Here is a 12,030-nt window from a genome sequence, read left to right as displayed (position 1 = left end):
TATTGAGATGTATTATATTCAGATGTAAGTCCTAATTTTGGAGGTGCAGCATTGGGTGCTCCAAGGACATGGTTCTAAAAATCCTCACCACAACCCTAGAAGGTATTGTATCTTTTTACAGATGAGGAAACTGAGGCTCTAAGAGGTCGAGTGACTTGTTCAAGGTCCCTCAGCTGGTAATTTTGAGCTAAGGGTCTCCTTATTCCGAGTTTAGTTCTCTTTTCAACGTACCACAGCTGTCTACTGGCTTCCTCAGAACAGACTGGGCCCATCCCGTGAAGTCCAGTCACTGCAGAAGTTGCTGGAAACTTTCCTCTCCTCCCTGGAAAGTAAGTCAAGTGCCAGCTACTCTTGGACTACGGATTCCAAGTCCCCTCAAGGGGCAGCCCTCTGTCTTAATTGTGCTCATTCAGGAAGCCTTGCATGGTTCTGTGACTTGTTTTTTTCCGACTGGATTCTCCAACTGACCTCAACCAACCTAGTTCTCTGAAGCAAACAAGTCTGTCAGGGGGTTGGGGTACAGGCTGCCCAGGTCTCGGACAACCCTTGGGGCAGTGGGGTCCCCCAGCCCCCTTAAAAGGGCAGAACAGCAGGGGTCTCTCATCCTGGAGGGCCGCAAGGACTTCCTGCCATCCACAGCCGAGAGCGATGAAGCAGGATGTCTGCTGCTAGGAAGGTATTAGAACGACCACCTGCCGGGGCCCCTCCTGCCTCACCAGTGTGGAGTTCCAGAATGGCCCAGTGGGGAGGGGAAACAACTGCCCCCGTCCTCCAGGTGCTCAGGTTAGGGGTACGTAGGGGCAGGACAGGAGGCAATATTTCCCCAACTCCCCTTTGGCAGACAGACCTCCAGATAAACCTTTTCTCACCATTGCCGTGCACTCAGTTAGAACTTTTAAGCCTCATTGACTAGGAAGGTGTAGCTTTGTTGTTTTAAAAATCCAGGCCTACCTGTGTCTGCTGGCAGTCGTACTGGCGAGAACACAGAAACAGCAGGCTCAAAAACACTGAGTAAAATGCAAGATGAGGCTCCTGGGTTTGGAGTGAATTTTGTCTCACGGCATGATTGTTGCTGCACAATTAGTTAACACAATGCATTGTGACGATATTGTCTTTCTAGACGGTTAGCATCTGTTGTCAGTGTGGGTTACCTTGTGTTCAACTTCAATATTAAAATAAAGAATTTGCACTGCTGTTGGAAATTGTTCTTGATTCTGTTTGAGGGGAAATCCCCATTATTCTTCTTTGAAGCTTCCAGTATTAAGAGAATTAAAGAGGATCCTAAGATTACAAGGTTTAAAATACTGTTACTATTTACAGCTACTAATTTGTGTGAGTTAGGATTTTTGTTCTGTGTAACCAAAATAAAGTTGGGAAATAAATAGGATCCATGAGATTGCAACAATCAGCCAATATCTCAATTTCAAATTTTTCTATTCATCAAAGCAACCTCTTGATTATTACAGCTATTGGCTTTAATAACTTAATATTATAAATCTTAACTTATCAAATACATTTATTCATATAAAATACCATTTAAATCTGTTTTCTATATTGGGGTTCTGCATGAAATTGAATTTTGAAGAGTTCCTCTGCTCTCCCATTGTCTCCCAGGAGCCACAGGCAATCAAGGTTTTATTATTATTCCCATTTTACAAATAAGGAAGCAGAGGCTCAGAGAGGTTGACTGATTTTCCCAAGGGAAAGAAGCAAATACACAGATGAATAAATAAGCAGGTAAGGGGCAGAGCTAACGCTTGAAACCAGTTCTCCCAACTGCAGATTCAAACCTCTTCCCATTGTACCACACTGCTCTCTCCACTCATTCCCACGCTCCTGGCAATGTGTGTGCTGAGGCTGGTGCTCGCTCAGAGGGCACTCAAGTCCAGGACAGACTGAAAATGGTCACTTTTGGGTGGAGCGTAGGAGGAAGCAGCATTAGCAGAATTCTGGGGCCTGAGAATTCTCCCCAGGGCCCAGAAGGCTGTTTGGGGTGTGGGAGCAAGTTTTGTCCCCCAAACCTAGCAAACCCAACGCCCCACCCAGGAGTCAAGAGAGGTGACCTCAGAGGGATTTGCACCTGCCAGGAGCTCCGCAGGAGGGAGCGGAGCCCAGTATGCTAAGCCGTTCTGCAAACTGCTCATTCTGTTTGGCTAAGTGTATTTATGCCACTGGAGAGAACTGAAACATAAACCGCATTTCCAGGGTGGGGCATTAATGCTTCCTTTGGTTTCAGAACCTTGAGTTGAGCCAGAAAAATAGAACTTCGGCCCTATAAGCTCTTTGAAGTTTGCACACCACTCATGTTCCAGAATGAGAGAGTCACTAGAAGTCTGATGAGCATGGATATTCACGTCATTGGGCACGTGGGGGCCTCACGAATGGGTATAGGCTACACCCGCCGCTTCCAGACGCTTCCTGTTCCAGACCCTTGGGCTCCCCGTGGCAGCTGGAAGAAAGCAAATGTCAGCACCTGCTCCCCCACTGCTCTCCTTGGCGTTCTCCCACCGACCCTCCAGACCCTCCGTAAACCTTTGGGCTCTGCCTCACCCCACCACCCCCACCTCCCATTGCATTGGTGCCCAAATTGCCTTTTTGCAGTTTAACTGCTACCTCTTTCCTGGTCGTGAAATGCACCTAGGAAGTCACACGTCCCCTTCACATATTTTGTGTATCTGGCACTGACCTGTCCTTCTCTTGGGATTGCCATCCCCTGAGCGCTGCTTCCCTGCCGCTCCCCAACCGCCTGCTTTCAGGGAGAGCTGCCTGTTCCTACCCAACCACACCCCCAGCCAGATGTGATTGGGCCACGACTCAGCAGTCCCCGGATGTTATAGGTTGGAATTCGCTCTTGATGGAGTAATAATAGCTAGTTTTCCCTGTGTAGTGGTGTAAGCACTTTACTGGTACTGACTCACTTAGTCTTTAATCTCATGAATTAGGCACTGTTATTAGCTTAATTTGCAGTTGAGGAAACAGGCAGAGAGTTTAAGTTACTTGCCCAAGTTTACTCAGTCAGAAGCTGCAGAGCCAGGATGGAAACCTAAGTAGTCTGGGGCCCCTCCTCCCTCATTCCTTCTCCCCCTCCTCTTTCCCCTTCTCCTCTCTTATAAAGTTTTAAACAGGCAGAAAGGTAGACAGAATAATTAATTCCCATACACTCATCACCTAGATTTAACAGTTGCTAACATTTTGCCATCTTTGCTTCATTTATTTTTTAAAATCTCTAATAGATAAGGACTTTAAAAAATCACATTGCCACACCACCATAATCACCCTAAACTAAACTAGCAGTGAGTGGTTTCTTCATTTGTCTACTACTCAGTCCATGTTCAATCTTTTCTGCATATATCAAAAATGTCTTTTTATAGTTGTTTTATGTAAATGAGGATCCAAAGTTTACAAATTGCATAAGGTTGGTCCATCTGTTAAGTCTCTTTTAATCTACAACACTTTTTTTCTGAAGCTATTAATTTGTCGAAGAAACTCGGTCATTTCTCCTGAGGCACTTCCCACATTCTGGATTTGGCTGATTCTGTTCTCGTGGTAGTGTTCGATGTGTTACTCTACTGTGGTAGTAGTAGTAGTCAGACTAGTAGTCAGACTAGTAGTGAGATGTAGAGTCTTGATTACTGTAGCAGACACTGAGGCATTCTCTGTACCCCTGGACGTTCATTTCCACATGCTGAAGGTTGGCATCTTGCTGCCTAAGGACTTTTTGTCTCACTGTGAAGCACACTTACTTGTGCTCTGAGCACCATGGGAATGCGGGAGAATCCATGAGAAGCAACCTTCAACCAGTGGATCGGGAATTGGTGCAAAAGGCCCCAGCTCCATCATCCCTCCGTTGGGTGAACTCTGAAATTTGTTCTGCGCTAAGTTCTCCAGTGAGGTTGAGGTCCAGTCATCCACAGTGTACCTGTCTCATTTTCCCACTCCCCTACTGGAATTTTCTGGGGTCACTTCCCAAACAAATCCTAGTCTCAGGGTCTGCTTCTGTGGTTACACAAACCAAGACAATTAGATTTTGGTTCGCATTTTTCAAATGAACGTGGCAAAGTTTGTGTTGTATATTTCCTATTGTGTCACGTCAGGGAAACACGATGTTCGGTTGTTCCACTTTTGCTAAAGTTAAGACTGATCAATGGTTCAAGTAATGTCAGCGTAACCTATTTATTATGAATTTCCCAACAAGCCTGAGGCTTGCTTAGATTCATTATTTTATCATGAGTTGTAATGATGGTGGTTTTTTGTTTCAATAATTCCTCCTGAAATTATTAGCTGTGATCTCGCCATTAAAAATAACATCATCTGTTTGGTAACCTGAATACAGTTTATATAAGAAAGGCAGGATAAACACTTCATTGATTGTTTTCTTTTTTTTAAATCAGTTTTCACCGACCTCCAAAGGTGACAAATGATGAGTTTTTTATTTTAAGATATAAAAGTATTTTAAATTATGAACCTTAGAATTTATATTTATGACATGCTATAATCCATTGCTGTCTTTATTCTTCTTGATGCTCATTTTTTCCCAGCTGTGGCTAGTAGGGGCCCAGTCGAGTTGACTGCAATGTTCTTTCGACATAAACCCAGAAGTCTTCAAGAGCTTCTTGGCAAAACAAGAAGATGCAGGGTTATCTTGTACGTTTCTAGCTCCAGCCCAGAATTAACCATTTCTCTAAATAGCCCAGGTTCCTTTTAGCATGTTGAAATAAATTTCTAGGCCAAGATGGAGCTAGATCCAAGATGAAGTGCTCCTGCTCGGGGTGCCATGTCCGCAAACTGAGCTTCCTGTTCCTGTAAACGCCTTTCTTGACCAGAAAGGAAGTATATCCAGTCAGCCAATTTCCAAATGCCAAGCCAACTCTGGGGTCTATACTTTTTTTCCTTTGTTCCTTGATCTTTCTAAATGAGGTCAAATGTGCAACCCCAGCTAATCTCTCCCTATTTCCATGTCACTGCTTCTAGTGCTCTATAAAACTCACCCTTGCCCAAAATCCTTCAGGAAGACGACTCCGCGGATTGTGAGGCACTGTACTCACGCAATCTGTGGATTGTTTTCCTTTGAATAAAGGCCATCAACTCGCTACTAAATTGTTTTAGTTGTGTCATTTGACAGCGGGAAATGGTCTCTGAGAACACAACATGAACAGTAGCAGTGCTCATTGCTACCAGCTTGGTACTGCTTCTAGGTCTTTTGGTGTACAGAGCTGAGAAATACATATTTCTTAGAAAAATGAAAATATAATTTTTCTTAAAAATTAAATGAAAAAGTAAAATATATTCTTAAATATATTTTTCTTTTTATTAGAAAAAGAAAAACTTATCCTGAGTTCATACTGTTATTTCCAACTCAAAATATGTATGACAACTTGCACTTCTTGTTTTTTTGTTTTTGCATTTCCTTTGATTTGTGTCTCTTATTCTGAAAATTTTTTATCTTAAAAACATGAATAAAAACATGACTCATTTGCTTTATCCCGTTACACACACACGCACGCGCACACACACACACACACACATATATATTAGCGTGGTAGACTGACTGCATTAATGGCTCTAATTCTTCACCCTGTGTGCTTCTACATACATACCTTTTGCCGTACATGTTTTTTAGTCTCTCTCAAAGAAGTTGAGGAGTCGGTTTTACCATCCCCTTGACTCTGGGCTGGTCTTGTGCTTATCTTTGGCCAGTGGAATGAAGTAGAAGCGATGGTGTGCCAGTTCCAGGCCCAGGCATTAAGGCTCCTTGGCTGTTTCTGTTCTTCCCTTGTACCTCTACAAAGGCCCTGAGAATGTGCCTGGACAACCCTGCTAGAGACTCATGAAGCAGAGCTGAGCCCCCCTAGTCATTCCAACAAGGCGAACCTAGATCAGCCAACAGCTCATAGGTCTCTCCATCATTTAGTTTTGAAAACATAAGCAATTATATATATGTATTCATATCCCCCTCTGTATTATTTTCCTCAGGTTGCTGTAACCAACTGTACCACAAGCTGGGTGGCTTAAAACCACAGAAATTTATTCTTTCCCAATTCTGAATGCTGGAAGTCTGCAATCTGGGTGTTGGCAGGTCCGTGTTCTCTCTGATGTTCTGGGGAAGAATCCTTCCTTGACTCCTCCTAGCTTCTGCTGGTTGCCAGCAATCCCTGGCGCTCCTTGGCTTATGGCTGTATTGCTCCCCTGTCTGCCTCTGTCATCACATGGTCTTCTTCTCAGTCGCTGTGTCGAAATTTCCCTCTTCTTGTTAGGACACTGGTCGTTGGATTAGGGCCCACCTTAATCCAGTGTGAACTCATTTTAATTTGATTATATCTACAAAGACTCTATTTCCAAATAAGGTCCTATTCACTGGTACTAGGGGTTAGGACTTGATCATATCTTTTAGGGGGAACATAATTTAACCCAAAATACACCTTCCACTTTTTTTTTTTTTGGTGAGTAAAATTGTGGCTGAGCTAATGTCTGCACCAATCTTTCTCTGTTTTGTATGTGGGATGCCACCACAGCATGGCTTGATGAGCGGTGTGTAGGTCCATGCCCAGGATTCAAACTCATGAACCCCAGACCAACAAAGCGGAGTGCACGAACTTAACCACTACACTACCAGGCCTGCCCCCACTCACTTTTTTTTTTTTTTTAAACAAAATAGTATACTATTTACACTCTTCAGTGCCTTGCAGAGTCCACATACATCTGGCACGGCCTGATTCCTGCTTCCCAGGATCACTTTGGCAGCAGTAGAGAGGCTGAATTAGAGGCAGCAAGATGAGGAGGCCCATTAGGAGTAAACTTCTCCAACACTTCAAAGCCTCCCACTCCTCCTCAGCTGCCACTCACTCCCATGACCATTTCTTGGGGCCTCATCACAGTGAATGCTACCCCCCTGTTTGAAACAAAGCTCCTGATCTTTCCCTCTCAGATGTTCCATATTCCTTTCATATCCTCTGTCTTGGTGAATGGCACCACCATCCATCAGCTAACCAAGCAGAAACCTGATATCACCCTCGATTCTTCACTTTCCTCATCCCTAACCATTGCACGTTCATTCAAAGAAGCATTGAGCACTCACTGTGTTCCAGGCACAGTGCCAGGTACTAGCAATACAAAGAATATTTAGGCTCAGTGCCTGCCCTCGAGGAGCTCACAGTCAAATGGAAAATTATGATTTGAGTGATTAGAATCCAGAGGATCATCTCTTATATTATCATCTCCATTTTACAGATGGAGAGACTCTGAAAGGACAGTTTGCCCAAGACTGCTAAGTGACATGACTAGGACTTAAATTCAGGTCTGTGTGCCTCTACAAAGCATATTTTTCCTCCTTTGAGTAGCCAGAAATTCTTGCCCATTTTGTCTTCTGGTCTTGAGGTCTCCATTGCTAATGGCACTGACTTAGTCATAAGCTCATTATCTCTCAGCTGGAACTTGAAATTTTCTCCTAATTGGCCTCTTTGCCTACCTGCCTTCAATTCTGCTGCCAAAGCAATCGTGGAAAGCAGAAGCCAGGTCATGCCATTCCCTGTGCAGGAGGATGAAATCCATCCTGCTCAGCAAAGCTGTCGAGGCCTTTCATGACCCGACCCCTGCCCACCTTTCTAGCTTCATCATTTAAGGCACACCCCCCCCCCCCATTTAAATTTTCATGAGTCCAGTCCCACTAAATCACCTCAGATCCCCTGACTGACCTTGGGCAAGTTTCTTAACCGCTCTGGGCCTCAGGTTCCTTGTCTGTAAAACCAGAATAATAATAAAACCTACCACATAGGGCCATTGTGAGCATCGAATGAAAGAATATATATGTAAAGCTCTTCGAATCGTGTCTGGAATGTTTACACATCCAATAAAGGGTGTCGATATTAATGTTATTAATGTTGGGATGCCTTTCCTCCCTCTTTGCCTAGCAAACCCTACTCATCTTTCAAGACTGACCTTCCACCATAAAATATTTTCAGATATTCCCAAGTAGAATTGGCCGGTGCATCTGTGTGCCCCCACTGTGCAAAGATTACAATATTCTATTCACTCGTTGTTAACCTGTCTCCCATCCTAAACTCTAAGCCCCTTGATTACAAAGACTGTGTCTTTTTGACCTTGTTTCCTAGCACTGAGTACAGCGCCTGGTTCCCAGCTGGTGCTCAGTAAACGTGTGGCTAGTGGATGAGTGAACTGAGCTTCTCTAACCAGGATTTCAGCTGTCTGGACAGAGGGTCCCCAAGGTCACTCCCCTGACCCTGGCCTGGGATCGTCTCTCTGCACCTGGGCTCTTGTGCCTCCCACTCCTGGAAAACAGGTTGCTAATCTGCTGTCATTCCTACTCCCCAGCACGCCCCCTCCACCAGCCTCAACATCTGGCTCTGCCTGATGAAACGCCGGATTATTGATGACTCCCATTCAGCATGCCCAGTTTAAGCCACACCCCCCACAGCTGTTTGTATTTTATCAGAGGCTTCGGCAACCTTTTTCCACGGCCCCCAAAGCCATATCTGGAAGAGAGATTTCGATATGGGGCATTCAGATCAGCAGCAACCTATCTGTACTCTTATTTTTATCCCTTTCCGTCTCCTTGTTTCCAGGCATGAAGGAAGCAGATGGGAGCCGTGGAGGGAGCCAGGATGACATAGGAAGTCCAAGGATACATTATTTCCTCTCAGAATAAATTAATTAGTGTCTGAGGAAGCCTGAGTCAAGCTTTGCTGGAGGGGCTGGAGGCAGTGGAAGGGATCCAATACGAAAAATGAGGGCCCTCCTGGATTTAGGACCAGAAACTTCCAAGCTCAGTTGTTTATTCTCTCCACCTCGGCTGCCTGGGGGCTACTGCCAGGCAATCAGGGGCCACCTCTCCCATCTACCTCACACCTTGCGAGACCCAGTTGGCTTCCTTTATTCTGACTCTGGTCAGCCTAGGGATGAGGACAACGTCTGTCTCTGTGGACAGACGATGGCGTGGAGTCAGGGTAGGACTTTAATGTGGGTCCTGGCACCACCCTGAACTAGTTGTGACTTTTGGCAAGTCATTGCTCTTCTCTGGGCCTCGGTTTCCTAATTGATAAATCAGGAAGTGGAATCTCGGCCTTGTCTCCTTCACGTGGCTGTTGTAAGGGTGAAATGCGATTGTGGAGATTACCTGTCTACTTGTCTGACCCTCCCACTCCGTGCTCTCCAGGGCGGAAGTGTGTCTTTCCTGTTCATCATTGTGTTCCCAGCACCTAGAGAGTCCCTGACACAGGGGCTCAATAAAAGCATGCAGAATTTATCATTGTAAAAGGGCCTCCTCAGCTGTCAAATACCATTACACAGGATTACGTTTACTGCTGCTCAGTCTGATTTATGGCCCCTCCAACCACTCTGGCTACTTCAGAGTATCCCCTCTCCCACCACCATCTTCTTTCCCAACATCAGGGGTGGGTAAGTGCTGTCAGGCTCACTCTTCAATCTTTCATATTTCTAAAGAACTTTATACTTGCATATTCATTATGGTATTTAATCTTATACCAATTGTTGGAGAAAGCAGGTCAAGTGGGGAAGACGCAGTCCAACCCGGTGAAGTGACCTGTTCAGGAGCACGCCATGTGGAACCAGCTTCAGGCCGCCGTCTCCCTCTGGTTCTCTGCACTCCATATCTGTCATGTACTGTTCCCCCTGCTGCAGATGCTCTTCCCTTTATTAACTGCTACTTCAAGACTCATCTCACGTGGCAGCTCCTCCAGGAACCCTTTCCTGGCTTTCTAAGCCTGGCTAGAAGCTCTCCGTGCACTCCTCACTGCATCTTGAGTTTAATTCTATCATAGCAGAGATCCAGTCTGGATCTGCCCTCTAGACTGGGAGCTCCCAGGGGGCAGGGACATCTCTATATCTGTGCACCTAGGACTGTACCTGGCACACAGCTTTAGAAATGTCTGATGAATGAACAATGCACAGAGTGGTTAAATGGTTTGCCTGAGGTCACTCAGCTAGGATTATAAATGGAAAAGCAAACACTTTTTAAAAGTTGAATAAGTGCAGAATGAACTCAGGTTTTTACTAAGCATTTTCCACTCTCTCCTGCCAGGTGTCCTGACTTCCAGTGCTGCATTCTCTCCATTGCCCTCTCATGAGTGCCCATCATTCATCCCATGCTGCACAGTAGTGGGATTTGCACCTCTGAGTGGGGGAAGGTAATTCTACCCGGATCCCACCTTGTAGACCCCTGCTGTGCCCCACTGGGAGCTCCAGAGAAGCCCATCATCTACTGTTGTTACTGCTGCCACTGCAAGGCCAGAAGTTAGGGCACCAAAGATTGGAGTGATGCGTCTTGGTTTGGATTCTCCTGAAGCAAGACCTTGAGACACGGATCCTAGGGCCAAGAGTGCTTTTGGGAGGTAATCCCAGGAAACACCCATGGAGGTAGGAAAATGGAATAGGGAAAGGAAGGAAGCCAATAAAGGTGTTATCAAGCCAGTTACCACTGTGGACAACTGGAGCCCCGTCCTGCTGGGGAACTTTAGGAGGTGGTGTGGAACGTGCTGTGGGGTCATCTCAACTGAGGGCGAGGAAGCTAGGTGCTTGTCCCCTACTCTGTATTCATTTGCTGAGGTCTGCTCCTGGGGCCTTCAGCTCTCTGGAACTCCTGGTTTGCCAGGCATGCAGATATTCTAAGTGGCAACCTTGGATGTGCAGAGGTGAATGCCAAGGGCACGTGGGCAGAGCACGGGGTAGAGTCCCCTGAGGTCTCATCAGGATGGAATTCCACCCGACTCAGTGCCATATGAGCTTCATCCTCATCTTCCATGAGAGAGGTAACAATCCACCTCTCCAGCTGGGCTGTGGTGAGGTTAGAGGCAGTGAAGGTATGTGACACCACTCGGTAAGGTGGAGGAGGAGGATGCTGATTGACAGTTATGACTAATGGCAAGTCCTGGTCTCCTGGTACATTAAAGAGAGATTTAGAAATTGAATGCCAAAGAGAAAGCTGGGCAGGTGCCTCGAAGGGGAAATGACTTTAGATTTAGATCTTGATTAAATTTCTGAGTTAGGTAATGATGGAGGCAGGACCTCCCCAGGCTGCACCCAATTATGGGTCAATTCACACCCAACCCACACCCAGACCCCTGGGAGGAAAAATCACTTTCATCTCAGCTCCAACCTTTGCTTCAATTATTACTTCCCAGTGGGCAGGAACTGCCAGGGAAGAGAGACAAAGCTGCTGAGAGAATGAAGGGCTGTTTACCGTGTGGCAGGAGGGATGGACAGAGCAGCCTGCAGCAGGAAACAGAGGAAACTCTGCCCCTGTGGATGCAGATCATTGAACGAATAGCATGTGTGATTTACAAGCCCACCCTTGAAGATCTAGAAGTTTCAGCGTGGGGAGGGGAAAGGAGAATGAAGGAAAGGACTAAGAAAGGGACAGAAGTCTGCTTATTCTGCTCTTTCCCCATTACTGGCCAAGGCTGCTGGCAGTAAATTCAGCAAATCTATTTGATGCTAATCTTGTTGGAAGAACTTACTGTAATTTGGTTCACTGAGGAGATAATCAGATTTGTGTAAACTTTCATAATAGTCTGCAAAGTCTTCATATTTCTTGATGGATATGGTCTTTAAAATGCCTGTGCTCTGATTTTAGGACAGGAAAGTAGAGACTGTGGGCTGGTGGGCACCAGTGGTTTCAAGGTCCCAAGAGGGTGCACAGACCTGCTTTCTTTTCTGGACCCCCACTTCCAGGCCTTCATTCCACCCCCTCCTCATGGCCTGGCCTCAAAGCTGATGGGGTCCCATTAGTGGATGGGACTGATGGTGGCCCAGGGTAGGGATATCTTAAGAACGAGAGGGTAGTTTTCCCATTTCCCTAAGTCTAATTGTCCGATAATTCATGATTCAATCAGCCAATTGTATTGCCTCTTAAAATCTTTGTTTTATGGTCCCCGAGCAGCAAACGTGATTCTTACCAGTATATTTATAATTTTCAATTATTAATAGGATTGTTTCTGTTTATACTTTAAAGCCATAGAAATACTTATTCAATGCAATTTTTTGTGCCTAGAAAACTTG

General features: G+C 45.5%; 1 long non-coding RNA gene across 1 annotated transcript; it reads right to left on the bottom strand.

The window, feature by feature from the left end:
- Positions 1-1,453: 1,453 nt before the first annotated feature.
- Positions 1,454-2,777, bottom strand: LOC111773399 (uncharacterized). The gene is made up of 2 exons (XR_002807767.2): positions 2,687-2,777; positions 1,454-2,449 (listed from the first exon to the last, which is right to left on the bottom strand). It is a non-coding gene; the product is annotated as an uncharacterized lncRNA (long non-coding RNA).
- Between the last annotated feature and the right edge of the window lie 9,253 nt (positions 2,778-12,030).

Source organism: Equus caballus, chromosome 5, assembly GCF_041296265.1.
Source record: "Equus caballus isolate H_3958 breed thoroughbred chromosome 5, TB-T2T, whole genome shotgun sequence".
NCBI classification, from domain to species: Eukaryota; Metazoa; Chordata; class Mammalia; order Perissodactyla; family Equidae; genus Equus; species Equus caballus.
Note: the sequence above shows the minus strand (reverse complement) of the source record. Positions and strands in the feature narration are given on the sequence as shown.